The sequence below is a fragment of the Salvelinus namaycush genome, chromosome 6 (genome assembly GCF_016432855.1).
Source record: "Salvelinus namaycush isolate Seneca chromosome 6, SaNama_1.0, whole genome shotgun sequence".
Classification (NCBI taxonomy): Eukaryota; Metazoa; Chordata; class Actinopteri; order Salmoniformes; family Salmonidae; genus Salvelinus; species Salvelinus namaycush.
In genome coordinates, this window is record NC_052312.1 from 4412443 (window position 1) to 4439501 (window position 27059).

Below are 27059 nucleotides of genomic sequence, written 5' to 3' on the forward strand. Positions count from 1 at the left end.
CCACTGTCTGTCCACTGTCTGTCCAATGTCTGTCCACTGTCTGTCCACTGTCTGTCCAATGTCTGTCCACTGGCTGTCCAATGTCTGTCCAATGTCTGTCCATTGTCTGTCCACTGTCTGTCTAATGTCTGTCCACTGTCTGTCCACTGTCTGTCCAATGTCTGTCCACTGTCTGTCCACTGTCTGTCCACTGTCTGTCCACTGTCTGTCCAATGTCTGTCCACTGTCTGTCCACTGTCTGTCCACTGTCTGTCTACTGTCTGTCTAATGCCCCACAGAACATAGTGCCTTCAGAAAGTATTCACACCCCTTGACTTATTCCACTTTTTGTTTTGTTTTGAATTCTAAATGGATAAAAAATATTAAGAATTCTCACCCATCTACATAAAATACACCATAATGACAAAGTGAAAACATGCTTTTTAGAAATGTTAGCAAATTTATAGAACATTTTTTATACAGAAATATCTAATTTCCATCAGTTTTCACAGCCCTTAGTCAATACAAATGTGACTCGTTTCAGAATACTAGGCGTACTAAATGATTCTATTTTTATCAGAATGTTTTCCTTTGTCAGAAATGCCTTCTGGAACATGTGAACTTTCACGTGCCTTAATAATAAACCTGTATGCCATCTGTAAATACAAAGAACATTGTTCAATTCCGAACCTAGTTGGTCTAGCCACTGAAAAAGCCAGGAACCTTCCCGCTAGCCATGATTGGCTGAGATAATAAATGGGCTGGACATGCCTGAGACATGAGTATGGATTGGTCTGCCATGTAGTGCCTTCTGTCTATAACATGAGCTACTCGGTATGTTTAGATAATCCTTACTTACTTCCGTTTATTAAAAAGATATCATGGTGTTTGCAAAGTGTTTCTCTCCGGATTACATCTTCAAACTAAGGGCAACCACGGCATCTGTGACAGAGAGGGAGACGGATCTGATGGCATTGCACACGGTCAGTGTGCACCAGATTGAATTGACACAACGGGCAGAGCAAGCTGTATTAACAAAATGGAAATGACACAGGACTTGTTATTTAATGAAAGGGGTTGCAGTCTGCCGTGAAGCGTTCATCCATGAATACGGGTAAGAGTCTATCTACATTTTCAGATATTATACGCTTCTAATTTTGTCAGAATGTCGTTTTCATAGCAAGTTAACGTGCACTGTTAGCTAGCTAGCTAACGTTAGCTGGCTGGCTCGCTAACGTTACATGTACGAACTGTATATGTTATCTAACGAACTAACATTGAATCTAGTTGGGTAGCTTTAGCTAGATATGACAATGGGTTTGTATTGCTCGTGCTCTATGGGTTGGGATTATGGTTCATTGTTTAGCTAGCTAGCTACGTGTCTAAACAAAAGACCTCACCTCGCCAGATGATTACATGACTCATCAAGTTAGCCAGGTGTGTCTGACGGTGATTACGGCTATCTGTTGTATAATAATACAAAAATATTTGTATCTGGAGTTTGTCTTTCAGCATCAGTAGAACACGCCTGTCTCTCCTCCACCAGTCATACAAGGAGAATGGTCTAATGCCTCCCATCAAAAAGAGCTGGCCCAGGCAAGCACAGGTTACATCCTGAAGCATGAGGACTTACAGCGAGTGGTGAACTTCATCAACACCTATGCAGAGGATAATGCAATAGGATTACCAGGACGCCACCCAGGACACAAACACTTTGGTGGAAAGCTGCTGCCATCCCATGTGACAAAAGCAGCAGTGTGGCGTCTCTACAGGGAATCAATGACAACACTTGGTATGTAAACAAACAATAAACAATAAATAATAAACAATACGTTTTGATGATGTTCTTTACCTGCAACAGGAACTACTTTAATTGATCTTATTTGTGTATTTTTCAGAGGTACGTGTAGTCTTCCTTCAGGAATGTATGGAGGGATTGCTGGTATGAAGGACAGCACTGTGACAGGGGTCAACATCCCACAGCGAGTTAGACTGGAGGATGGTACGGTACTGGTGGAAAGCTATGGCTGGCAGCAACAGATCAAGCAGCACCAGTAATTCAGGTGAATATCATTTTCATTGCATTGTATGAGGTTATTCTTATTATCTAAACTTGGTAGGTCAATTGTAATCTTACGTTGTTTACTATACTACTCACTCTGTTTAGCACATGGCCTCACATGTGAATCCTTAAAGAGATGGGTGGGGCTGAAGGCTTAAGAGGATGTGAACAATGCTGAATGGGTGTAGACAAAGAAGAGCTCTCCAGTAGTAGTACCAAAACATTCATCACCCATTTTCTCAAAAGTGGAGTTACAAGTTTATCAAAAATTATTCAAATTCTGTCAAGTTAGTTGTTGATTATTGCCAGACAGTCATTTTCAAGACCATTTTCCAGCCTATTTAAGTCAAAACTATAACTAGGCCTCTCAGGAACATTCATTGTTGTCTTGGTAAGCAACTCCAGTGTATATTTGGCCTTGTGTTTTGGTTATTGTCCTGCTGAAAGATTAATTGCTCTCCCAGTATCTGTTGAAAAGCCGATTGAACCAGATTTTGCCTGTGCTTACAGTGCCTTGCAAACGTATTCATCCCATTTGGTGTTTTTCCTATTTTGTTGCATTACAACCTGTAATTTAAATTGATTTTTATTTGGATTTCATGTAATGGACATACACAAAATAGTCCAAATTGGGGAAGTGAAACTTGTTTCAAAAAATTATATAAAATAAAAAAGTGAAAAGTGTTATGTGCATATATATTCACCCCCTTTGCTATGAAGCCCCTAATTAAGATTCGGTGCAACCAATTACCTTCAGTAGTCACATAAATAGTTAAATAAAGTCCTCCTGTGTGCAATCCAAGTGTCACATGATCTCAGTATATATACACCTGTTCTGAAAGGCCCCAGAGTCTGCAACACCACTAAGCAAAGGGCACCACCAAGCAAGCGGCACCATGAAGACCAAGGAGCTCTCCAAACAGGTCAGGGACAAAGTTGTGGAGAAGTAGAGGTCAGGATTGAGTTATAAAAAAATATCAGAAACTTTGAACACCCACCAAAACTCACAGACCAGGCAAGGAGGGCATTAACTTCTTATGGCTGCAAGGGGCAGTATTGAGCAGCCTGATAAAATGTGTCCATTTCAAACGGCCTCGTACTCAATTCTTGCTCGTACAATATGCATATTATTATTACTATTGGATAGAAAACACTCTCTAGTTTCTAAAACCGTTTGAATTATTTCTCTGAGTGAAACAGAACTCATTCTGCAGCACTTTTCCTGACCAGGAAGTGGAACGTCTGAAATCGATGCTCTGTTCTTCTTCATGCCTATACATGGGCACAAGACCTATTAGTATACATGCACGTCATACACCTTCCTCTGGGTGTCAAGAAGGCTGTGAGAGAAGAAATGAGGTGATTATCTCGATCTGGGATGGAATAAATCCTCTTGGAATGACGTGTACCCCAGTTCCGGTACTCTGAAGAACGCGATTTGGACAGTGGGGTTGCCTTTTGTTTTGCTGACGTTATAGGCGACTATTATTTCCGGCTTTGATTTTATTTGATACATGTCACCATATCATCGTAAAGTATGTTTTTTTCAATATAGTTTCATCAGATTATTGACATTTTTTCGGGAGTTTTGCCGTGTTCCGTTCTCTTCCGTTTGTTTACATGGAGAGATCCGTGCAACCCGGCTAGCGCGCTTGCTAAATGGAGAGAGAAAGTTGCCATTCTGAATCCAAACAACGACTCATCTGGACAAAGGACACCTTGTTCAACATTCTGATGAAAGATCAGCAAAAGTAAGACCCAATTTATGATGTTATTTCATATATCTGTCGTAGTCGCCGGCGCCCAAGTGTTTCTGGCTATTGTGCTAAGCTAATATAACGCAACATTTTGTTTTCGCTGTAAAACACTTAATAAATCGGAAATATTGTCTGGCATCACAAGATGCCTGTCTTTCATTTGCTGTACACTATGTATTTTTCAGAAATGTTTTATGATGAGTAATTAGGTATTTGACGTTGGTGTCTGTAAATATTATGGCTGCTTTCGGTGCAATTTCTGAATGTAGCTGCAATGTAAACTATGATTTATACCTGAAATATGCACATTTTTCGAAAAAAACATATGCTATACAATAAATATGTTATCAGACTGTCATCTGATGAGGTTGTTTCTTGGTTAGTGGCTATTTATATCTTTATTTGGCCGAATTTGTGATAGCTACTGATGGAGTCAAAAACTGATGGAGTAATAAAAGTGGAGTCTTTTGCTAACGTGGTTAGCTAATAGATTTACATATTTTGTCTTCCCTGTAAAACATTTTAAAAATCGGACATGTTGGCTGGATTCACGAGATGTGTACCTTTCATATGCTGTATTGGACTTGTTAATGTGTGAAAGTTAAATATTTAAAAAGAATATCTTTTGAATTTCGCGCCCTGCACTTGAAGTGGCTGTTGTCATAAGTGTACCGACGTCGGGCTTGCACGCCAAACAGGTTAATCAGAGACATAACAAAGAGACCAAAGATAACCCTGAAGGAGCTGCAAAGCCGTACACTCCACAGAGCTGGGCTTTACGGAAGAGTGGCCAGAATAAAAGCCATTACTTAAAGAAAAAAATAAGCAAACATGTGCAAACATGTGGGAGACTCCCCAAACATATTGAAGAAGGTACTCTGGTCAGATGAGGCTAAAATTGAGCTTTTTGGCCATTAAAGAAAACGCTATGTCTGGCGCAAACCCACTACCTCTCATCACCCCGAGAATACCATCCCCACAGTAAAGCATGGTGGTGGCAGCATCGTGCTATGGGGATGTTTTTCATTGGCAGGGACTGGGAAACTGGTCAGAACTGAAGGAATGATGGATGGCGCTAAATACAGGGAAATTCTTGAGGGAAACCTGTTTCAGTCTTCCAGAGATTTGAGACTGGGACAGAGGTTCATCTACCAGCAGGACAATGACCCTAAGCATACTGCTAAAGCAACACTTGAGTGGTTTAACCTTTTATGGCTGCAGGCCGTTGTCGGGCTCAATATGACAACAGCCCGTCCAAGTGCAGGGAGCGAAATTCAAAAGATATTTTTTAGAAATATTTAACTTTCACACATTAACAAGTCCAATACAGCAAATGAAAGATAAACATCTTGTGAATCCAGCCAACATGTCCGATGTTTTAAATGTTTTACAGCGAAAACACCACGTATATTTATGTTAGCTCACCACCAAATAGAAAAAAGCACAGACATTTTTCACAGCACAGGTAGCATGCACAAAACCAACCTAACTAACCAAGAACCAACCAAACTAACCAAGAAACAACTTCATCAGATGACAGTCTTATAACATGTTATACAATAAATCTATGTTTTGTTCGAAAAATGTGCATATTTGAGGTATAAATCATAGTTTTACATTGCAGCTACAATCGGAAATAGCACCGAAGCAGCTAGAACAATTACAGAGACCAAATTGAAATACCTAAATACTCATCATAAAACATTTATGAAAAATACATGGTGTACAGCAAATGAAAGTCAAACATCTTGTGAATCCAGCCAATATTTCCGATTCTTTAAGTGTTTTACAGTGAAAACACAATATAGCATTATATTAGCTTACCACAATAGCCAAAAACACAACCCATTTATCAGCAGCAAAAGTTAGCGATCGCAAGAAAACAGCAAAAGATATATAAAAAAATGTTTTAATATAAACTAACCTGGACAAACTTCATCAGATGACAGTCCTATAACATCAGGTTATACAATACACTTATGTTTTGTTCGAAAATGTGCATATTTAGAGCTGAAATCCGTGGTTATACATTGTGAAAACTTAGCATCTTTTTCCCAGAATGTCCGGATATATTTCTGACACTCACCTATTCTGACCAAATAACTAATCATAAACGTTATTAAAAAATACTTGTTGTACAGCAAATGATAGATACACTAGTTCTTAATGCAATCGCCGTGTTAGAATTCTAAAAATAACTTCATTACGACATACAGCTTACGTTATAGCGAGACAGCGCCAAAACTCAAGGCGGAAAACACAACAACACATTTTCGACAGAAATAGGAAATAACATCATAAATGTGTCCTACTTTGGTTGAGCTTCCATCAGAATCTTGTACAAGTGGTCCTTTGTCCAGAACAATCGTTGTTTGGATTTAGAATGTCCCTTTCCCTCTCGAATTTGCAAGCAAAACTTGCCAAGTGGCACGAAGCTCTCCATCGTCAACAAACTCAGAGAACGGAACATGCCAAAACTCCCGGAAAAAAAATAAATTCAGGCTGTAACACAACAAAATGTGGATAAGTAATGGGGTGTGAATACTTTCTGGAGGCGCTGTAGATTTCTACGACGAGGACGATTGACAATAGGTGTCACTGGCTAATGGACGTTGCAGGTATATGCCCCACCTTTGGAGATTAGCCTAATACCTCTCAAAACACCAGACTTTATAGTGAGATGTTAAACAACTAACTGCTGGTGACATACTGTGAGGTGGTGCAGCAGTATTAAGTGGCTTACTGTGTCCTATTTCAGTTGAAAATGCTCTGTCTTCTCTTTCACTTTACTAAAGTAAATGTAGAAGTATATTGTGTCTAGAAGGGCTTGGTCTCCACCCACTGCTAACTCATAACACACACACATACACAAACACACACACAGACACACACACTCACACAATGACGCAAAACTCTAGTCTAACACACACATGTACACATTTTTACACCACTGCACCAGGAACATATGTGCAGTTTCACAGTGGTTTTCAGACTTCTCCCATCACAGGCCTTGTCAGTTTGCCACCCATCATGCATCTGTCATCCTTCATGCATCTGTCACCCATCATGTACTGTATCTGTCAGCTGCTGACACAGCGCCAAACAAAAGAGATGACGCACAGCCAGAAATCAGCTGGTGCTCTCACTCTGTATGTCCTTCTCCGTGATGGTCTCTCTCTCTCTCTCTCTCTCTCTCTCTCTCTCTCTCTCTCTCTCTCTCTCTCTCTCTCTCTCTCTCTCTCTCTCTCTCTCTCTCTCTCTCTCTCTCTCTCTCTCTCTCTCTCTCTCTCTCTCTCTCTCTCTCTCTCTCTCTCTCTCTCTCTCTCTCTCTCTCTCTCTCTCACTCTCTCATCCAGATACTGTTTGTGATGGCTTCCTCTCCTTTCAAGATGCATGTTTCTCATACTTTCAGGGCTTTACTGACATTTTCATAACAATGTTAGTAGAGAGAGTGAGAGAGAGACTATTTGCACCTCATTACAACACTGTATATAGCCGTGATATGACATTTGAAATGTCTCTATTCCTTTTGAACTTCTGTGAGTGTAATGTTTACTGTTCATTTTATTGTTTTTTTCACTTCTGTTTCTTATCTACTTCACTTGCTTTGACAATGTTAACAAATGTTTCCCATGCCAATAAAACCATTTGAAATGATTTGAATAGATATATACAGTATATCACAAAAGTGAGTACACCCCTCACATTTTTTGTAAATAGTTGAGTATATCTTTTCATGTGACAACACTGAAGAAATGACACTTTGCTACAATGTAAAGTAGTGAGTGTACAGCTTGTTTAACAGTGTACATTTGCTGTCCCCTCAAAATAACTCAACACACAACCATTAATGTCTAAACCGCTGGCAACAAAAGTGAGTACACCCCTAAGTGAAAATGTCCGAATTGGGCCCAAAGTGTCAATATTTTGTGTGGCCACCATCATTTTCCAGCACTGCCTTAACCCTCTTGGACATGGAGTTCACCAGAGCTTCACAGGTTGCCACTGGAGTCCTCTTCCACTCCTCCATGACGACATCACGGAGCTGGTGGATGTTAGAGACCTTGCACTCCTTCACCTTCCATTTGAGGATGCCCCACAGATGCTCAATAGGGTTTAGGTCTGGAGACATGCTTGGCCAGTCCATCACCTTTACCCTCAGCTTCTTTAGCAAGGCAGTGGTCGTCTTGGAGGTGTGTTTGGGGTCGTTATCATGTTGGAATACTGCCCTGCGGCCCAGTCTCCGAAGGGAGGGGATCATGCTCTGCTTCAGTATGTCACAGTACATGTTGGCATTTATGGTTCCCTCAATGAACTGTAGCTCCCCAGTGCCGGCAGCACTCATGCAGCCCCAGACCATGACACTCCAACCACCATGCTTGACTGTAGGCAAGACACACTTGTCTTTGTACTCCTCACCTGGTTGCCGCCACACACGCTTGACACCATCTGAACCAAATAAGTTTATCTTGGTCTCATCAGACCACAGGACATGGTTCCAGTAATCCATGTCCTTAGTCTGCTTGTCTTCAGCAAACTGTTTGCGGGCTTTCTTGTGCATCATCTTTAGAACAGGCTTCTTTCTGGGACGACTGCCATGCAGACCAATTTGATGCAGTGTACGGCGTATGGTCTGAGCACTGACAGGCTGACCCCCCACCCCTTCAACCTCTGCAGCAATGCTGGCAGCACTCATATGTCTATTTCCCAAAGACAACCTCTGGATATGACGCTGAGAACGTGCACTCAACTTCTTTGGTCGACCATGGCGAGGCCTGCTCTGAGTGGAACTTGTCCAGTTAAACCACTGTATGGTCTTGGCCACCGTGCTGCAGCTCAGTTTCAGGGTCTTGGCAATCTTCTTATAGCCCAGGCCATCTTTATGTAGAGCAACAATTATTTTTTTCAGATCCTCAGAGAGTTCTTTGCCATGAGGTGCCATGTTGAACTTCCAGTGACCAGTCAGTATGAGGGAGTGTGAGAGCGATGACACCAAATTTAACACACCTGCTCCCCATTCACACCTGAGACCTTGTAACACTAACGAGTCACATGACACCGGAGAGGGAAAATGGCTAATTAGGCCCAATTTGGACATTTTCACTTTCACATTTTCACTGAGGGGTGTACTCACTTTTGTTGCCAGCGGTTTAGACATTAATGGCTGTGTGTTGAGTTATTTTGAGGGGACAGCAAATGTACACTGTTATACAAGCTGTACACTCACTACTTTACATTGTAGCAAAGTGTCATTTCTTCAGTGTTGTCACATGAAAAGATATACTCAAATATTACAAAAATGTGAGGGGTGTACTCACTTTTGTGATATACTGTATATATATATAGAGAGAGAGAGAGAGGGAGAGAGAGAGAGGGAGAGAGAGAGAGAGGGAGAGAGAGAGAGAGAGAGAGAGAAAGCGAGAGAGAGAGAGAGAGACAGAAAAAGAGAGAGACAGATATAGAGAGAGACAGATATAGAGAGAGACAGATATAGAGAGAGAGATAGATATAGAGAGATATAGATATAGAGAGAGACAGATATATAGAGAGAGAGATAGATATAGATATAGAGAGAGAGAGACAGATATATAGAGAGAGAGACAGATATATAGAGAGAGGCCCAGATATGGAGAGAGAGAGACAGATATAGAGAGAGAGAGACAGAGAGAGTTATATATATATATATATATACACTGCTCAAAAAAATAAAGGGAACACTTAAACAACACAATGTAACTCCAAGTCAATCACACTTCTGTGAAATCAAACTGTCCACTTAGGAAGCAACACTGATTGACAATAAATTTCACATGCTGTTGTGCAAATGGAATAGACAAAAGGTGGAAATTATAGGCAATTAGTAAGACACCCCCAAAAAAGGAATGGTTCTGCAGGTGGTGACCACACACCACTTCTCAGTTCCTATGCTTCCTGGCTGATGTTTTGGTCACTTTTGAATGCTGGCGGTGCTTTCACTCTAGTGGTAGCATGAGACGGAGTCTACAACCCACACAAGTGGCTCAGGTAGTGCAGTTCATCCAGGATGGCACATCAATGCGAGCTGTGGCAAAAAGGTTTGTTGTGTCTGTCAGCGTAGTGTCCAGAGCATGGAGGCACTACCAGGAGACAGGCCAGTACATCAGGAGACGTGGAGGAGGCCGTAGGAGGGCAACAACCCAGCAGCAGGACCGCTACCTCCGCCTTTGTGCAAGGAGGTACACTGCCAGAGCCCTGCAAAATGACCTCCAGCAGGCCACAAATGTGCATGTGTCTGCTCAAACGGTCAGAAACAGACTCCATGAGGGTGGTATGAGGGCCCGACATCCACAGGTGGGGGTTGTGCTTACAGCCCAGCACCGTGTAGGACGTTTGGCATTTGCCAGAGAACACCAAGATTGGCAAATTCGCCACTGGCGCCCTGTGCTCTTCACAGATGAAAGCAGGTTCACGCTGAGCACATGTGACAGACGTGACAGAGTCTGGAGACGCCGTGGAGAACGTTCTGCTGCCTGCAACATCCTCCAGCATGACCGGTTTGGCGGTGGGTCAGTCATGGTGTGGGGTGGCATTTCTTTGTGGGGCCGCACAGCCCTCCATGTGCTCGCCAGAGGTAGCCTGACTGCCATTAGGTACCGAGATGAGATCCTCAGACCCCTTGTGAGACCATATGCTGACACATGCACATTTGTGGCCTGCTGGAGGTCATTTTGCAGGGCCCTGGCAGTGCACCTCCTTGCACAAAGGCGGAGGTAGCGGTCCTGCTGCTGAGTTGTTGCCCTCCTACGGCCTCCTCCACATCTCCTGATGTACTGGCCTGTCTCCTGGTAGTGCCTCCATGCTCTGGACACTACGCTGACAGACACAACAAACCTTTTTGCCACAGCTCGCATTGATGTGCCATCCTGGATGAACTGCACTACCTGAGCCACTTGTGTGGGTTGTAGACTCCGTCTCATGCTACCACTAGAGTGAAAGCACCACCAGCATTCAAAAGTGACCAAAACATCAGCCAGGAAGCATAGGAACTGAGAAGTGGTGTGTGGTCACCACCTGCAGAACCATTCCTTTTTTGGGGGTGTCTTACTAATTGCCTATAATTTCCACCTTTTGTCTATTCCATTTGCACAACAGCATGTGAAATTTATTGTCAATCAGTGTTGCTTCCTAAGTGGACAGTTTGATTTCACAGAAGTGTGATTGACTTGGAGTTACATTGTGTTGTTTAAGTGTTCCCTTTATTTTTTTGAGCAGTGTATATATATATATATAGAGAGAGAGAGAGATGGAGAGATATATAGATGAGATATATATATATATATATATATATATATAGAGAGAGAGAGAGAGATATAAAGAGAGAGAGTGATATACAGTATATAAATATATATAGAGAGAGAGAGATAGAGAGAGATATAGATGAGAGAGAGCTATAGATGAGAGAGAGATATAAAGAGAGAGAGTGATATATATATATACATATAGAGAGAGATAGAGAGATAGAGAGAGATATATATGAGAGAGAGAGAGATAAAGTGATATATATATATATATAAAGAGAGAGAGAGAGATATAGAGAGAGAGTGATATATACATATATATATAGAGAGAGAGAGAGATATGTAGAGAGAGAGAGAGAGAGAGATAGAGGGAGATATAGCTGAGAGAGAGATATATAGAGTGATATATATATATATATTGATTGATATAGGTGGGAGAGAGAGTGATATAGATGGGAGAGAGAGAGAGAGAGAGAGAGAGAGTGATATAGATGGGAGAGTGATATAGATGAGAGAGAGAGTGATATAGATGAGAGAGAGTGATATAGATGGGGGAGAGAGAGAGAGTGATATAGATGGGATAGAGAGAGAGAGAGAGAGAGAGTGATATAGATGGGAGAGAGAGAGAGTGATATAGATGGGAGAGTGATATAGTTGAGAGAGAGTGATATAGATGAGAGAGAGAGAGTGATATAGATGGGAGAGAGAGAGAGAGAGAGAGAGAGAGAGAGAGAGAGAGAGAGAGAGAGAGAGAGAGAGAGAGTGATGTAAATGGGAGAGAGAGAGAGAGAGTGATATAGATGGGAGAGAGAGAGTGATGTAAATGGGAGAGAGAGAGAGTGATATAGATGGGAGAGAGAGAGTGATATAGATGGGAGAGTGATATAGATGAGAGAGAGTGATATAGAGAGTGATATAGATGGGAGAGAGATATAGATGGGAGAGAGAGAGAGTGATATAGATGGGAGAGAGAGTGATATAGATGGGAGAGTGATATATATGAGAGAGAGTGAGAGAGAGAGTGATATAGATGGGAGAGAGAGAGAGAGAGAGTGATATAGATGGGAGAGAGAGGGTGATATAGATGGGAGAGTGATATAGATGAGCGAGAGTGAGAGAGAGAGAGTGATATAGATGGGAGAGAGAGAGAGAGAGAGAGAGAGAGAGAGAGAGAGAGAGAGAGAGAGAGAGAGAGAGAGAGAGAGAGTGATATAGATGGGAGAGAGAGAGAGAGAGAGAGAGAGTGATATAGATGGGAGAGAGAGAGAGTGATATAGATGGGAGAGTGATATAGTTGAGAGAGAGTGATATAGATGAGAGAGAGAGAGTGATATAGATGGGAGAGAGAGAGAGAGAGAGAGAGAGAGAGAGAGAGAGAGAGAGAGAGAGAGAGAGTGATGTAAATGGGAGAGAGAGAGAGAGAGTGATATAGATGGGAGAGAGAGAGTGATTTAAATGGGAGAGAGAGAGAGTGATATAGATGGGAGAGAGAGAGTGATATAGATGGGAGAGTGATATAGATGAGAGAGAGTGATATAGAGAGTGATATAGATGGGAGAGAGAGAGAGAGAGAGTGATATAGATGGGGGAGAGAGGGTGATATAGATGGGAGAGTGATATAGATGAGCGAGAGTGAGAGAGAGAGAGTGATATAGATGGGAGAGAGAGAGAGAGAGAGAGAGAGAGAGAGAGAGAGAGAGAGAGAGAGAGAGAGAGTGATATAGATGGGAGAGAGAGAGAGAGAGAGAGAGATATAGATGGGAGAGAGAGAGTGATATAGATGGGAGAGAGCTATAGATGAGAGAGATATATAAAGAGAGAGAGTGATATATATATATACATATAGAGAGAGATAGAGAGATAGAGAGAGATATATATGAGAGAGAGAGAGATAAAGTGATATATATATATATATAAAGAGAGAGAGAGAGATATAGAGAGAGAGTGATATATACATATATATATAGAGAGAGAGAGATATGTAGAGAGAGAGAGAGAGAGAGATAGAGGGAGATATAGCTGAGAGAGAGATATATAGAGTGATATATATATATATATATATATATATGTAGAGAGAGAGAGATATATAGAGTGAGATATACATATATTTAGAGAGAGAGAGTGATATATAGAGAGAGCGTGTGATATAGCTGAGAGAGAGTGATATAGATGAGAGAGAGAGTGATATAGTTGACAGAGATAGAGAGAGATTGATTGATATAGGTGGGAGAGAGAGTGATATAGATGGGAGAGAGAGAGAGAGAGAGAGAGAGAGTGATATAGATGGGAGAGTGATATAGATGAGAGAGAGAGAGTGATATAGATGGGAGAGAGAGAGAGAGAGAGAGAGAGAGAGAGAGAGAGAGAGTGATGTAAATGGGAGAGAGAGAGAGAGAGTGATATAGATGGGAGAGAGAGAGTGATGTAAATGGGAGAGAGAGAGAGTGATATAGATGGGAGAGAGAGAGTGATATAGATGGGAGAGTGATATAGATGAGAGAGAGTGATATAGAGAGTGATATAGATGGGAGAGAGAGAGAGAGAGAGTGATATAGATGGGAGAGAGAGGGTGATATAGATGGGAGAGTGATATAGATGAGCGAGAGTGAGAGAGAGAGAGTGATATAGATGGGAGAGAGAGAGAGAGAGAGAGAGAGAGAGAGAGAGAGAGAGAGAGAGAGTGATATAGATGGGAGAGAGAGAGAGAGAGAGAGAGATATAGATGGGAGAGAGAGAGTGATATAGATGGGAGAGAGCTATAGATGAGAGAGAGATATAAAGAGAGAGAGTGATATATATATATACATATAGAGAGAGATAGAGAGATAGAGAGAGATATATATGAGAGAGAGAGAGATAAAGTGATATATATATATATATAAAGAGAGAGAGAGAGATATAGAGAGAGAGTGATATATACATATATATATATAGAGAGAGAGAGATATGTAGAGAGAGAGAGAGAGAGAGATAGAGGGAGATATAGCTGAGAGAGAGATATATAGAGTGATATATATATATATATGTAGAGAGAGAGAGATATATAGAGTGAGATATACATATATTTAGAGAGAGAGAGTGATATATAGAGAGAGCGTGTGATATAGCTGAGAGAGAGTGATATAGATGAGAGAGAGAGTGATATAGTTGACAGAGATAGAGAGAGATTGATTGATATAGGTGGGAGAGAGAGTGATATAGATGGGAGAGAGAGAGAGAGAGAGAGAGAGAGTGATATAGATGGGAGAGTGATATAGATGAGAGAGAGAGAGTGATATAGATGAGAGAGAGTGATATAGATGGGAGAGAGAGAGAGTGATATAGATGGGATAGAGAGAGAGAGAGAGAGTGATATAGATGGGAGAGAGAGAGAGTGATATAGATGGGAGAGTGATATAGTTGAGAGAGAGTGATATAGATGAGAGAGAGAGAGTGATATAGATGGGAGAGAGAGAGAGAGAGAGAGAGAGAGAGAGAGAGAGAGAGAGAGAGAGAGAGAGAGAGTGATGTAAATGGGAGAGAGAGAGAGAGAGTGATATAGATGGGAGAGAGAGAGTGATGTAAATGGGAGAGAGAGAGAGTGATATAGATGGGAGAGAGAGAGTGATATAGATGGGAGAGTGATATAGATGAGAGAGAGTGATATAGAGAGTGATATAGATGGGAGAGAGATATAGATGGGAGAGAGAGAGAGTGATATAGATGGGAGAGAGAGTGATATAGATGGGAGAGTGATATATATGAGAGAGAGTGAGAGAGAGAGTGATATAGATGGGAGAGAGAGAGAGAGAGAGAGTGATATAGATGGGAGAGAGAGGGTGATATAGATGGGAGAGTGATATAGATGAGCGAGAGTGAGAGAGAGAGTGATATAGATGGGAGAGAGAGAGAGAGAGAGAGAGAGAGAGAGAGAGAGAGAGAGAGAGAGAGAGAGAGAGTGATATAGATGGGAGAGAGAGAGAGAGAGAGAGATATAGATGGGAGAGAGAGAGTGATATAGATGGGAGAGAGAGAGTGATATAGATGGGAGAGTGATATAGATGAGAGAGAGTGAGAGAGAGAGAGTGATATAGATGGGAGAGAAAAGCTGAGTAGAGTAGAACAATCCAGAGAGACTGGTGAGTGTATGAAGCCAGATGTGGGCTGCCTGCCCCACGTTGCTTCCCACTGTCCTAATGAAGGGCATCCTCTGCTCCATCCGCTTCCTTCTCTGCTAATACAACTCCTCACGCTGTGTCACACTGTGCCTCTGCTGCTCTCTCTGTCTCTCCCTCTCTCTCTATCTGTCTCTCCCTCTCTCTCTGTCTCTCTGTCTTTGTCTCTCTGTCTCTCCCTCTCTCTCTGTCTCTCTGGCTTTGTCTCTCTGTCTCTGTTTCTCTGTCTATGTCTCTTCTCTCTCTGTCTCTGTATCTCTCTCTCACATTGTCTCTCACTCTCTCTCACTCACCATGTCTCTCTGTCTCTCTCTCAATTCAAATCAAGAGGCTTTATTGGCATGGGAAACATATGTTAACATTGCCAAAGCAAGTGAAGCAGATAATAAACAAAAGTGAAATAATGAATACAAATGAACACTGAACATTACACTCACAAAAGTTCCAAAATAATAAAGATATTTCAAATGTCATATTATGTGCAAATATACATAAATATGGGTTGTATTTACAATGGTGTTTGTTCTTCACTGGTTGTACTTCTTGCTGCTTCACTGCTGGCACACTGTGATAATTTACCCAAAAGATATCAGAGTTGATCAAAATTGGATTTGTTTTTGAATTCTTTGTGGGTCTGTGTAATCTGAGGGAAATATGTGTCTCTAATATGGTCATACATTTGGCAGGAGGTTAGGAAGTGTAGCTCAGTTTTTCCACCTCATTTTGTGGGCAGTGTGCACATAGCCCGTTTTCTCTTGAGAGCCATGTTTGTCTTTGGTGGCCTTTTTCATTAGCAAGGCTATGCTCACTGAGTCTGTACATAGTTTTGGGTCAGTCACAGTGGTCAGGTATTCTGCCACTGTGTACTCTCTGTTTAGGGCCAAATAGCATTCTAGTTTGCTGTTTTTTTTGTGTAAATTATTTCCATTGTGTCAAGTAATTATCTTTTTGTTTTCGCATGATTTTGTTTGGTCTAATTGTGTTGCTGTCCTGGGGCTCTGTGGGGTATGTTTGTGTTTGTGAACAGAGCCGCAGGACCAGCTTGCTTAGGGGGCTCTTCTCCAGGTTCATCTCTCTGTAGGTGATGGCTTTGTTATGGAAGGTTTGGGAATCGCTTCCTTTTACGTGGTTGTAGAATTTAATGGCTCTTTTCTGGATTTTGATAATTAGTGAGTATCATCCTAATTCTGCTCTGCATGCATTATTTGGTGTTTGACATTGTACAAGGAGGATATTTTTGCAGAATTCTGTATGCAGAGTCTAAATTTGGTGTTTGTCCCATTTTGTGAGTTCTTGGTTGGTGAGCAGACCCAAGTGTTTTTAGCCAGATCCTAATTGGTATGTCAAATTTGATGTTCCTTTTGATGCCATAGAATGCCCTTCTTGCCTTGTCTTTCAGATCGTTCACAGCTTTGTGGAAGTTACCTGTGGCGCTGATGTTTAGGCCGAGGTATGTATCGTTTTTTGTGTTCTCGAGGGCAACGGTGTCTAGATGGAATTTGTATTTGTGGTCCTGGCAACTGGACCTTTTTTGGAACACCATTATTTTGGTCTTACTGAGATTTACTGTCAGGGCCCAGGTCTGACAGAAACTGTGCAGAAGATTTAGGTGCTGCTGTAAGCCCTCCTTGGTTGGGGACAGAAGCACCAGATCATCAGCAAACAGTAGACATTTGACTTCAGATTCTAGTAGGGTAAGTGCCGCAGACTGTTCTAGTGCCCTCTCCAATTCGTTGATATATATGTTGAAGAGGGTGGGGCTTAAGCTGCATCCGTATCTCACCCCCTGGCCCTGTGGAAAGAACCGTGTGTTTTTGCCTATTTTAACCGCACACTTGTTGTTTGTGTACATGGATTTTATAATGTCGTATGTTTTTCCCCCAACACCACATTCCATCAATTTGTATAGCAGACCCTCATGCCATATTGAGTTGAATGCTTTTTTTAAATGAACAAAGCATGAGAAGACTTTGCTTTTGTTTTGGTTTGTTTGTTTATCAATTAGGGTATGCAGGGTGAATACGTGGTTAAAAGCCAATCTGACATTTGCTCAGTATATTGTTTTTGCTGAGTAAATGTACAACTCTGCTGTTAATGATAATGCAGAGCATTTTCCCAAGGTTGCTGTTAATGCATATCCCACGGTAGTTATTGGGGTCAAATTTGTTTCCACTTGTCACGCCCTGACCTTAGTTATCTTTGTTTTCTTTATTATTTGGTTAGGTCAGGGTGTGACAAGGGTGGTTTGTTTAGTTTTTGTATTGTCTAGGGTTTTTCGTATGTCTAGGGGTTTTTGTATGTCTAGGGGTTTTCTAGTCTAGGTGTTTATATGTCTATGGTTGCCTAGATTGGTTCTCAATCAGAGGCAGCTGTTTATCGTTGTCTCTGATTGGGGAACATATTTAGGTAGCCATATTCCTTGGGTATTTTGTGGGTTGTTATTCTATGTTTAGTTGCCTGTTCTGCACTAGCCATATTGCTTCACGGTTTGTTTTGTTGTTTTGTTTAGTTCTGTTCAGTGTTCTCTCTTTTATTAAAGAGGTATGTTCGCTTACCACGCTGCGCCTTGGTCTCCTCATTATGACGAACGTGACACCACTTTTGTGGATTGGGGTGATCAGTCCTTGGTTCCAAATATTGGGGAAGATGCTAGAGCTGAGGATGATGTTAAAGAGTTTAAGTATATCCAATTGGAATTTGTGGTCTGTATTTCTTATAATATAATTTATGATACAATCAACCCCACAGGCCTTTTTTGGGTTGGAGGGTTTGTATTTTCTCCTGTAGTTCATTCAATGCAATTGAATAATCCAGTATGTTCTGGTAGTCTTTAATAGTTGATTCTAAGATTTGCATTTGATCATGAAAATGTTTTTGCTGTTTGTTCTTTGTTATAGAGCCAAAAAGATTGCAGAAGTTGTAACGATCGTCTACTTCGTCCTCCTCCTCAGACGAGGAGAGGCGAGAAGGATCAGAGGACCAATGCGCAGCGTGATAGTTTGACATACTGATTTATTTAAATGATAGACGAAACACGAAAACACTTCAACAACCTACAAAACAAATAAACGATGTAGACAGACCTGGACTTGAGAACTTACAATATACGAAGAACGCACGAACAGACTACATACACGAACGACAAACCGAAACAGTCCCGTGTGGTGCAACATACACAGACACGGAAGACAACCACCCACAACAAACAATGTGAAACAACCTACCTATATATGGTTCTCAATCAGAGGAAAACGTCAACCACCTGCCTCTGATTGAGAGCCATACAAGGTCAATTAACACTGACACTTAACATAGAACAAACAACACAGACTGCCCACCCAGCTCACGTCCTGACCCACTAAACACAACTATACAAAAGGAAAACAAGGTCAGGAACGTGACAGAAGTGGTTTATCCATACATCTCCATTTTGGAGTTTTCCAATTTTCTCAGAAGTGGTTAGATTCTACGGATTCTTCATTTTCATTGAGCTGATTTCTGACGTGCTGTTCCTTATTTTCCCGTAGTGTATTTCTGTATTGTTTTAGTGATTCACCATAGTGCAGGTTCAGGTTTTCTGGGTCTCTATGGTTTTGGTTGGACAGGTTTCTCAATTTCTTTCTTAGGTTGTTGCATTCTTCATCAAATCATTTGTTATTGTTGTTCATTTTCTTTGGTTGTCTGCTTGAAATGTGTTGATTTGATAGGGAAGCTGAGAGGTCAAATATACCGTTTAGGTTTTCTACTGCCAAGTTTACATCTTCACTATTACAGTGAAACATTTTGTCCAGGAAAATGTCTAGAAGGGATTGAATTGGTTGTTGCCTAATTGTTTTTGGATAGATTTTCACACTATTTTCCTTCCAACTATAGAATTTCTTAATATTATTTAGTTCCTTTGGCTTTGATGCCTCATGATTGAGCACAGCTCTGTTGAAATAGAGTGTGATTTTGCTTTGATCTGTTAGGGGTGTCAGTGGACTGACTGTGAGCGTTCTAAGAGACTCTGGGTTGAGGTCAGTGATAAAGTAGTCTACAGTACTACTACCAAGAGATGAGCTATAGGTGTACCTACCATATGAGTCCCCTCAAAGCCTACCATTGACCATGTACATACCCAGCGTCTCTCTCTCTCTCTGTCTCGCTCTCTGTCAGATATGGATTTAGTTAATGAGAGGGAAGAGATGGCGAGATGGTCGGAGGTGGGGAAAAAAGGACTGATGAGGCCGATCCAGATCTACAGATCGGACAGCTTGGAGAACAGCGTGCGACCGCGGTTGTCACTTCTCCTTCCCCCAGCCTGTACATTGGCATGGGCCCATGGTGAGCAGATTGGTTACCTGGTCATCTGTGGAGCTGTGCTGGGGCGAGGGGCCCGGCACCGCAGGCCTCCACGGCTCTTTAACTGCCAGCCAATCTGCTCGGCTTGTAGCGAGCCTGCCCGTTAGTCGCACTTAGACATAGACACACATGGACACACACTCAGAAAGAACTGAGAAAAAACATGCATTCATACATACTCTCACGCACACACACACACACATACACACACACACACACACACACACACACACACACATACACACACACACACACACATATCACACACACACACACACACACACACACACACACACACACACACACACACACACATGTATGCACTCGCATGCACGCATGCAAACACACAGACTCACACACACATGCATACTTTGTCAATCTCTGTATCTTTTCACCCCAATCCCAGTCCTTCCAACCTACCCTCTTCAAATATTTTGTCAAGCAAACTGTGTTGAACATCTGATCAGCACCATTCCGACAGAGACAGGAAGGAACTTCACTAAATTGTTGAACAAAATGTACTTCATTTCGGATATTAGTTTAAATTAGGTTAAATAGCACCCCAGCAGAGAAAGACAATTTTTTCCAGGAAGTTGACATTTTCCTTTCTCAAGGTCACTTCCTACTGCGCTCATTGGCATTACATGAGAAATCTGCATGGGCGTACCTCCTCTGTGGATGTGCTCCATGATACCGCAGTGAAAAAGGGAACAGCTGTTTAAATTAAATGTGCCGAGCGAGCGAGAGAGAGAGAGAGAGAGAGAGAGAGAGAGAGAGAGAGAGAGAGAGAGAGAGAGAGAGAGAGAGAGAGAGAGAGAGAGAGAGAGAGAGAGAGAGAGAGAGAGAGAGAGAGAGAGAGAGAGAGAGAGAGAGAGAGAGAGAGAGAGAGAGAGAGCGAGAGAGAGAGAGAGAGAGAGAGAGAGAGATGTTTTTAAAGAGACTGCATCCTTTTTCTCCTGCCTCTTAATTCTATGTTTGTACCTGTTATTTATAGTCGAATGTTATATGACACAGTTGTTAGTCTACATGAACAGTATGTAGCTCTTATAGCAGTCCAGGAAATACATTGCTCTACTGTAGATACTTTTCATTGAAATGGAGTGCATAATGAGTCTCCTAGTTATTATCATTATTATACATGTAACATACAGTATATGTCTCTTTCATGGAAGGTGCCTCTTGATATTGGCTCTTAAATGGAAGGCCAATAATATAAATGTTTATTTCATGAGAAGTAAGTTGTCCAGTCCAGTCAGTTAAATCGTCTTTTTGGAGAAATCTCACCCGCGGCTAACTCATACGCAAGTCATAACATACAAGATATAATATCCACCCTGCTACATCCTAATGTGGGTTCATCCACTGGTCTACAATAGCTGCCATCTCCTAACCTCTGTTTCTCCCCTCCCCCCTGCTGGTCATAACTTCCTTTCACAGGAGATACGTCTGGGCCTTTGTTTTTCCACAGAGGATTGTGTGTGTGTGTGTGTGTGTGTGTGTGTGTGTGTGTGTGTGTGTGTGTGTGTGTGTGTGTGTGTGTGTGTGTGTGTGTGTGTGTGTGTGTGTGTGTGTGTGTGTGTGTGTACCTATGTGTCTTTGTTTTTCCACAGAGGATTGTGTGCGTGTGTGTGTGTGTGTGTGTGTGTGTGTGTGTGTGTGTGTGTGTGTGTGTGTGTGTGTGTGTGTGTGTGTGTGTGTGTGTGTGTGTGTGTGTGTGTGTGTGTGTGTGTGTGTGTGTGTGTGTGTGTGTGTGAGTGAGATGTGGACAAGTTTTACTCAAATGAAAGTGACCGATCAGTTTATAGTGTCCCCAATCATCACCCCACCCCTCAACACCCCACCCACCCCTGACCACCCCACTCTGGAGCAGCACTTTCAGAAGGTAACACTCTGGAGCAGCACTTTCAGATGGTAACACTCTGGAGCAGCACTTTCAGAAGGTAACACTCTGGAGCAGCACTTTCAGATGGTAACACTCTGGAGCAGCACTTTCAGATGGTAACACTCTGGAGCAGCACTTTCAGAATGTAACACTCTAGAGCAGCACTTTCAGAAGGTAACACTCTGGAGCAGCACTTTCAGATGGTAACACTCTGGAGCAGCACTTTCAGAAGGTAAAACTCTGGAGCAGCACTTTCAGAAGGTAAAACTCTGGAGCAGCACTTTCAGATGGTAACACTCTGGAGCAGCACTTTCAGATGGTAACACTCTGGAGCAGCACTTTCAGATGGTAACACTCTGGAGCAGCACTTTCAGAAGGTAAAACTCTGGAGCAGCACTTTCAGAAGGTAACACTCTGGAGCAGCACTTTCAGAAGGTAACACTCTGGAGCAGCACTTTCAGAAGGTAACACTCTGGAGCAGCACTTTCAGAAGGTAAACTCTGGAGCAGCACTTTCAGAAGGTAAAACTCTGGAGCACCACTTTCAGAAGGTAAAACTCTGGAACAGCACTTTCACAAGGTATTCTATCGTTTCATTGTTCACAGCCTAAATAGGTCAAATTCGTGGCAAGTTTTAATACAGCGATTTTCCAAATGTACTGGTTAACGTCCGTTCGCGACAACTAATCTTGTCACACGCGTCAACTTCTGTATCTATTTCGCCCATGTTGCCGGGAGGTTGCTGGAAGGAAGAAGCAATGAGGTTTGTATCTCGAGTGCAACATCAGCGGGCCTTTGCATTACCTCAGTAAATGTGTCACGTTGCAGTAAATGTATCACGTTGCAGTAAATGTGTCACTTTGCAGTAAATGTGTCACTTTGTTGAACACCTGCCATTGCTGAGCCAGATTATGGTCCTCGGTGTCTCTAACTCACCCGGCCAATGAGAGAGAGCGTTGCTAAAAACCCTATGCCACGTACTGTACATAACATTGCAGTGAATGTAAGGAAGCGATGCAGAAATGTGGTGTCGATATCTACCAATACACCGTGTTTCAATGTGGCGTCGATATCCACCAATACACCGTGTTTCAATGTGGCGTCGATATCCACCAATACACCGTGTTTCAATGTGGCGTCGATATCCACCAATACACCGTGTTTCAATGTGGCGTCGATATCCACCAATACACCGTGTTTCAATGTGGCGTCGATATCTACCAATATACCGTGTTTCAATGTGGCGTCGATATCCACCAATACACCGTGTTTCAATGTGGCGTCGATATCTACCAATATACCGCGTTTCAATGTGGCGTCGATATCCACCAATACACCGTGTTTCAATGTGGCTTCGATATCCACCAATACACCGCGTTTCAATGTGGCGTCGATATCCACCAATACACCGTGTTTCAATGTGGCTTCGATATCCACCAATACACCGCGTTTCTTCTTTCCAATATTTCTTCCCAAAGGGTTTAAAACTTTGAAAGGTTATTTTTCTATTCATCAGATATCAGGGCTGTCAAATCCACAAGCAACTCCAGGCAATTTACCGAAAATTGACATTGCCATTGGTTGCAATGAGTTGCATTAAGAGATATCCCATGAAGCCTTGTTTACGAGTTGGAATACTAGAATGTGAGATCTACACCTCGATTAGACTGATAGATTCCTGATGATTTAACTTTTAATTTGATCATTTCATATTATTCACCATAGTGATATGTATATTGCATGGTTCAGTGAAAATATGCAATAATGCTACGGTTATTTCAATGTAGTTATTACCTGGGTAATCAACAATATGACCCAGTAATGTTACGGTTATATCCCATTTGTTATTACCTGGGTAATCAACAATATGACCCAGTAATGTTACGGTTATATCCCATTTGTTATTATCTGGGTAATCAACACTATGACCCAGTAATGCTATGGTTATTTCCCTGTATTTATTACCTGGGTAATCAACAATGAAAATGCAGTTGGCTATGATTCCATTATTCTATTCTTTAAATAAATCTTGTTGAATAAGATAATAAGGCAGGGGTACTCAACTCTTAACCAACGATGTCCGGAGCCTGCTGGTTTTCTGTTCTACCTGATCGTTAATTACACCCACCTGGTGTCTAAGGTCTAAATCAGAGTCTGATTAGAGGGGGACAATGGAAGAAAATGCAGTGGAACTGGCTTCCAGGTCCAGAGTTGAGTTTGAGGGTGATATGCGTGAGTAGATTGGAATGGTTTCCCTGTGGAAGGTGTGATAATGATATGATAAGTCATGTGTAAAGTGGGTCAGAGGTAAGCTGAAGTGATTTTCTTCATTACCTCTTCTCTCTATCCTTCCGTCTCTCCTTTCATATGGAGGTGGGATTGCGTCTGGTGATTGATCGGTTCCCGGCGACAAACTGTGCGAGCTCGGACCAGACGCGTATCTCTCTTCACTCCTAAAGCCTTGGTGAGATCTTTCCCTTGGTTAATAGCTTTACCCTTCATTTAAAATGTGTGTGTATGTCGGCACGTGTGTGTGTGTGTGTGTGTGTGTGTGTGTGTGTGTGTGTGTGTGTGTGTGTGTGTGTGTGTGTGTGTGTGTGTGTGTGTGTGTGTGTGTGTGTGTGTGTGTGTGTGTGTCTTACCTCCACTCTAGTTATGTGTGGTAGTCCTTTAGGAGCCTTCAGCACTATCACCAGGGAAATTAACTCATCTATGATACTACGAATCCATATTACATTCTCTTTATGGCACCGTTGCCAATCAGAATGGCACACAGTGGATTAAAGTAATTATTTAAGTAGAGGTAGCTGTTTAACTGGAAAGTCACCCCGCCAGATGTCATCCTACATAAAGCCAAACGGATTAAAATGGTATATTACAACCTGCTGTCGACATGGCCCACACCACGCTGAAACATTCAACCACTGCACCTCACAACAAGGTATTCAAAATCATTCTCAAGGCTAGTTTCACTCCCGGATGATATCTATGGTTCTATTGTAAAATAAATGCTACGTTTTCCATTCAAGTCCATCAGAATTAACGGCCCGGACCGAGTTTAGAATTCCAGTGTCGCTATTTCTCAATTAGTAGTTAAAACGCAAATTCCTTCCAACCCTGTTTTTCTCATTCCATTACCCCATTCCCCAAATGACTCCGTTTTAGAATCACAAAAACTAATTCAGGTCTGTTTTCCAGTGAGTATGAATAATGATTGTGACAATGGGAATCGCTCGACAGAAATGGGAGTCACTCGACTATGTACAGGCTTTAAGCGTTTTTTCGTTAGGCGTGACTCGTTTTTTGTAATTATGTTTTCCCCCTAACCTCGCCGTGACCATGTATTGCTCGAAATGGGGAATTCAAATTATCGAAGCGTAAAATGCATTCCCTGGCAATATGTATTAAATCAACTTAAAGATTAGGAGCTAGTATTCTGTTTGTATATATGGTGCATGTTTGGCCATTTTATATGGATGATCTACAATAATTATCCTTTCAAAACATTTTGAAACATCCCGTATGGATTTAGCAACAGTATGTCCCAAACATGGAGACCATTGATTCACATCCTTGACTAAACTCCAAGCCAAACAGTAAAACAAATACACACTTGTTCAATATAAATTAAAGGGACAACATCTACCAGTTTTTACTGTTGTTTCTGTCGTTATCTAGAAGCACGTGTAACGTAGTGGACTGCCTGTGTGTCACGTTCCTGACCTGTTTACTGTTGTTTCTGTCGTTATCTAGAAGCACGTGTAACGTAGTGGACTGCCTGTGTGTCACGTTCCTGACCTGTTTACTGTTGTTTCTGTCGTTATCTAGAAGCACGTGTAACGTAGTGGACTGCCTGTGTGTCACGTTCCTGACCTGTTTACTGTTGTTTCTGTCGTTATCTAGAAGCACGTGTAACGTAGTGGACTGCCTGTGTGTCACGTTCCTGACCTGTTTTCTGTTGTTTCTGTCGTTATCTAGAAGCACGTGTAACGTAGTGGACTGCCTGTGTGTCACGTTCCTGACCTGTTTACTGTTGTTTCTGTCGTTATCTAGAAGCACGTGTAACGTAGTGGACTGCCTGTGTGTCACGTTCCTGACCTGTTTTCTGTTGTTTCTGTCGTTATCTAGAAGCACGTGTAACGTAGTGGACTGCCTGTGTGTCACGTTCCTGACCTGTTTACTGTTGTTTCTGTCGTTATCTAGAAGCACGTGTAACGTAGTGGACTGCCTGTGTGTCACGTTCCTGACCTGTTTACTGTTGTTTCTGTCGTTATCTAGAAGCACGTGTAACGTAGTGGACTGCCTGTGTGTCACGTTCCTGACCTGTTTTCTGTTGTTTCTGTCGTTATCTAGAAGCACGTGTAACGTAGTGGACTGCCTGTGTGTCACGTTCCTGACCTGTTTACTGTTGTTTCTGTCGTTATCTAGAAGCACGTGTAACGTAGTGGACTGCCTGTGTGCTTATTTGATGTGAACTCTGTTTCCTGTGTGCCTTGGCCTCTGCAGGAGCGAGAAGAGAACGTGAAGAGGTACTGTCACTATAATCAAGTCCTCTCTGACGTAACGCTCCGACTACTTCAGGACAGTGCAAGGGCTGGTGGGTGGACAGAGAACTAACGAAGAGCTGTCTGTGTAGATTTGTAGAGTGACAAACAGTTTGTTTGTGTGCGAGCTTGTACCCTTTGTCTTTAGAGGGTTCTGTTTGCCGCCAGAAGGACAGAACGGTCAATGAGTTGGTATCTTACTCTGACCCTGCTTTTCATCAGGTTTGTAAACTGCTGGGTACAGAACGATCAACAAAAATAAGACAATAGAAGAATGTCAAGATAATTCAACGACCCACATCCAGCAAACAATTGTATATCTTGAATGCTTTTGATTTTCATATATCTACATTTCACATGTATTTCCATCGCCATATACATATTTATATGTGTCTATACATCACATGCCTTTCTTATATGGTACTTATTGAGATGTATTTCAGTTCTGTCCTACAACCTCTCATGAAACTGTCTGTATGTGGTTGACACAGATAGTGCTAATTCATTACAGACTTTCAGGTCTTTGTGACAAATATCTCCATAGCTCTTTATCATATCAATGTCCTTCAGTCATTTTTTAAATTAGTATAAATATAACTTCTCCACTCAGGGGGTCCGTTCTTAGGAAGTACTTATTTCAAACCCAAGACCAACACAAGAAATATTCTCCCTTTGCTTTAAGTATTTTCTTAGTTCTGTTACCAAACCCCAAAAAAATTATTCTTAGTGCTTCGCTGTAACTTGTAATGAGTCATTATTTCAAATGGTTGTATCTTCAAAACAGCAATGTGAGAACAATGTCACAGTAGCGAGATAAGTTTATCTCGCATGCCCTAATTACAGCAATTTAACGAGTCACGATCAGGAGATTGTTTAATCTCGCCCGCATCTCGTACCACAATCTCACAGAAGCCTGTTTTGGTTTGGGGGCAGTTGGGGTTTAATGAAACACAGCGTGAAGTCACCGAAAAGCAGAACACACTGATTAGATGGCTTACACAAACACACTGAATGGCTACAAACTCTGATTAGCATGCAATTGTCCTACTGTAGATGGAAACAGA

At 41.9% G+C, this 27059-nt stretch overlaps 1 pseudogene; it reads right to left on the bottom strand.

Moving 5' to 3' along the window:
- Window positions 1–20259, bottom strand: part of LOC120049458 — a 148158-nt pseudogene extending 127899 nt beyond the window's left edge.
- Window positions 20260–27059: the final 6800 nt, after the last annotated feature.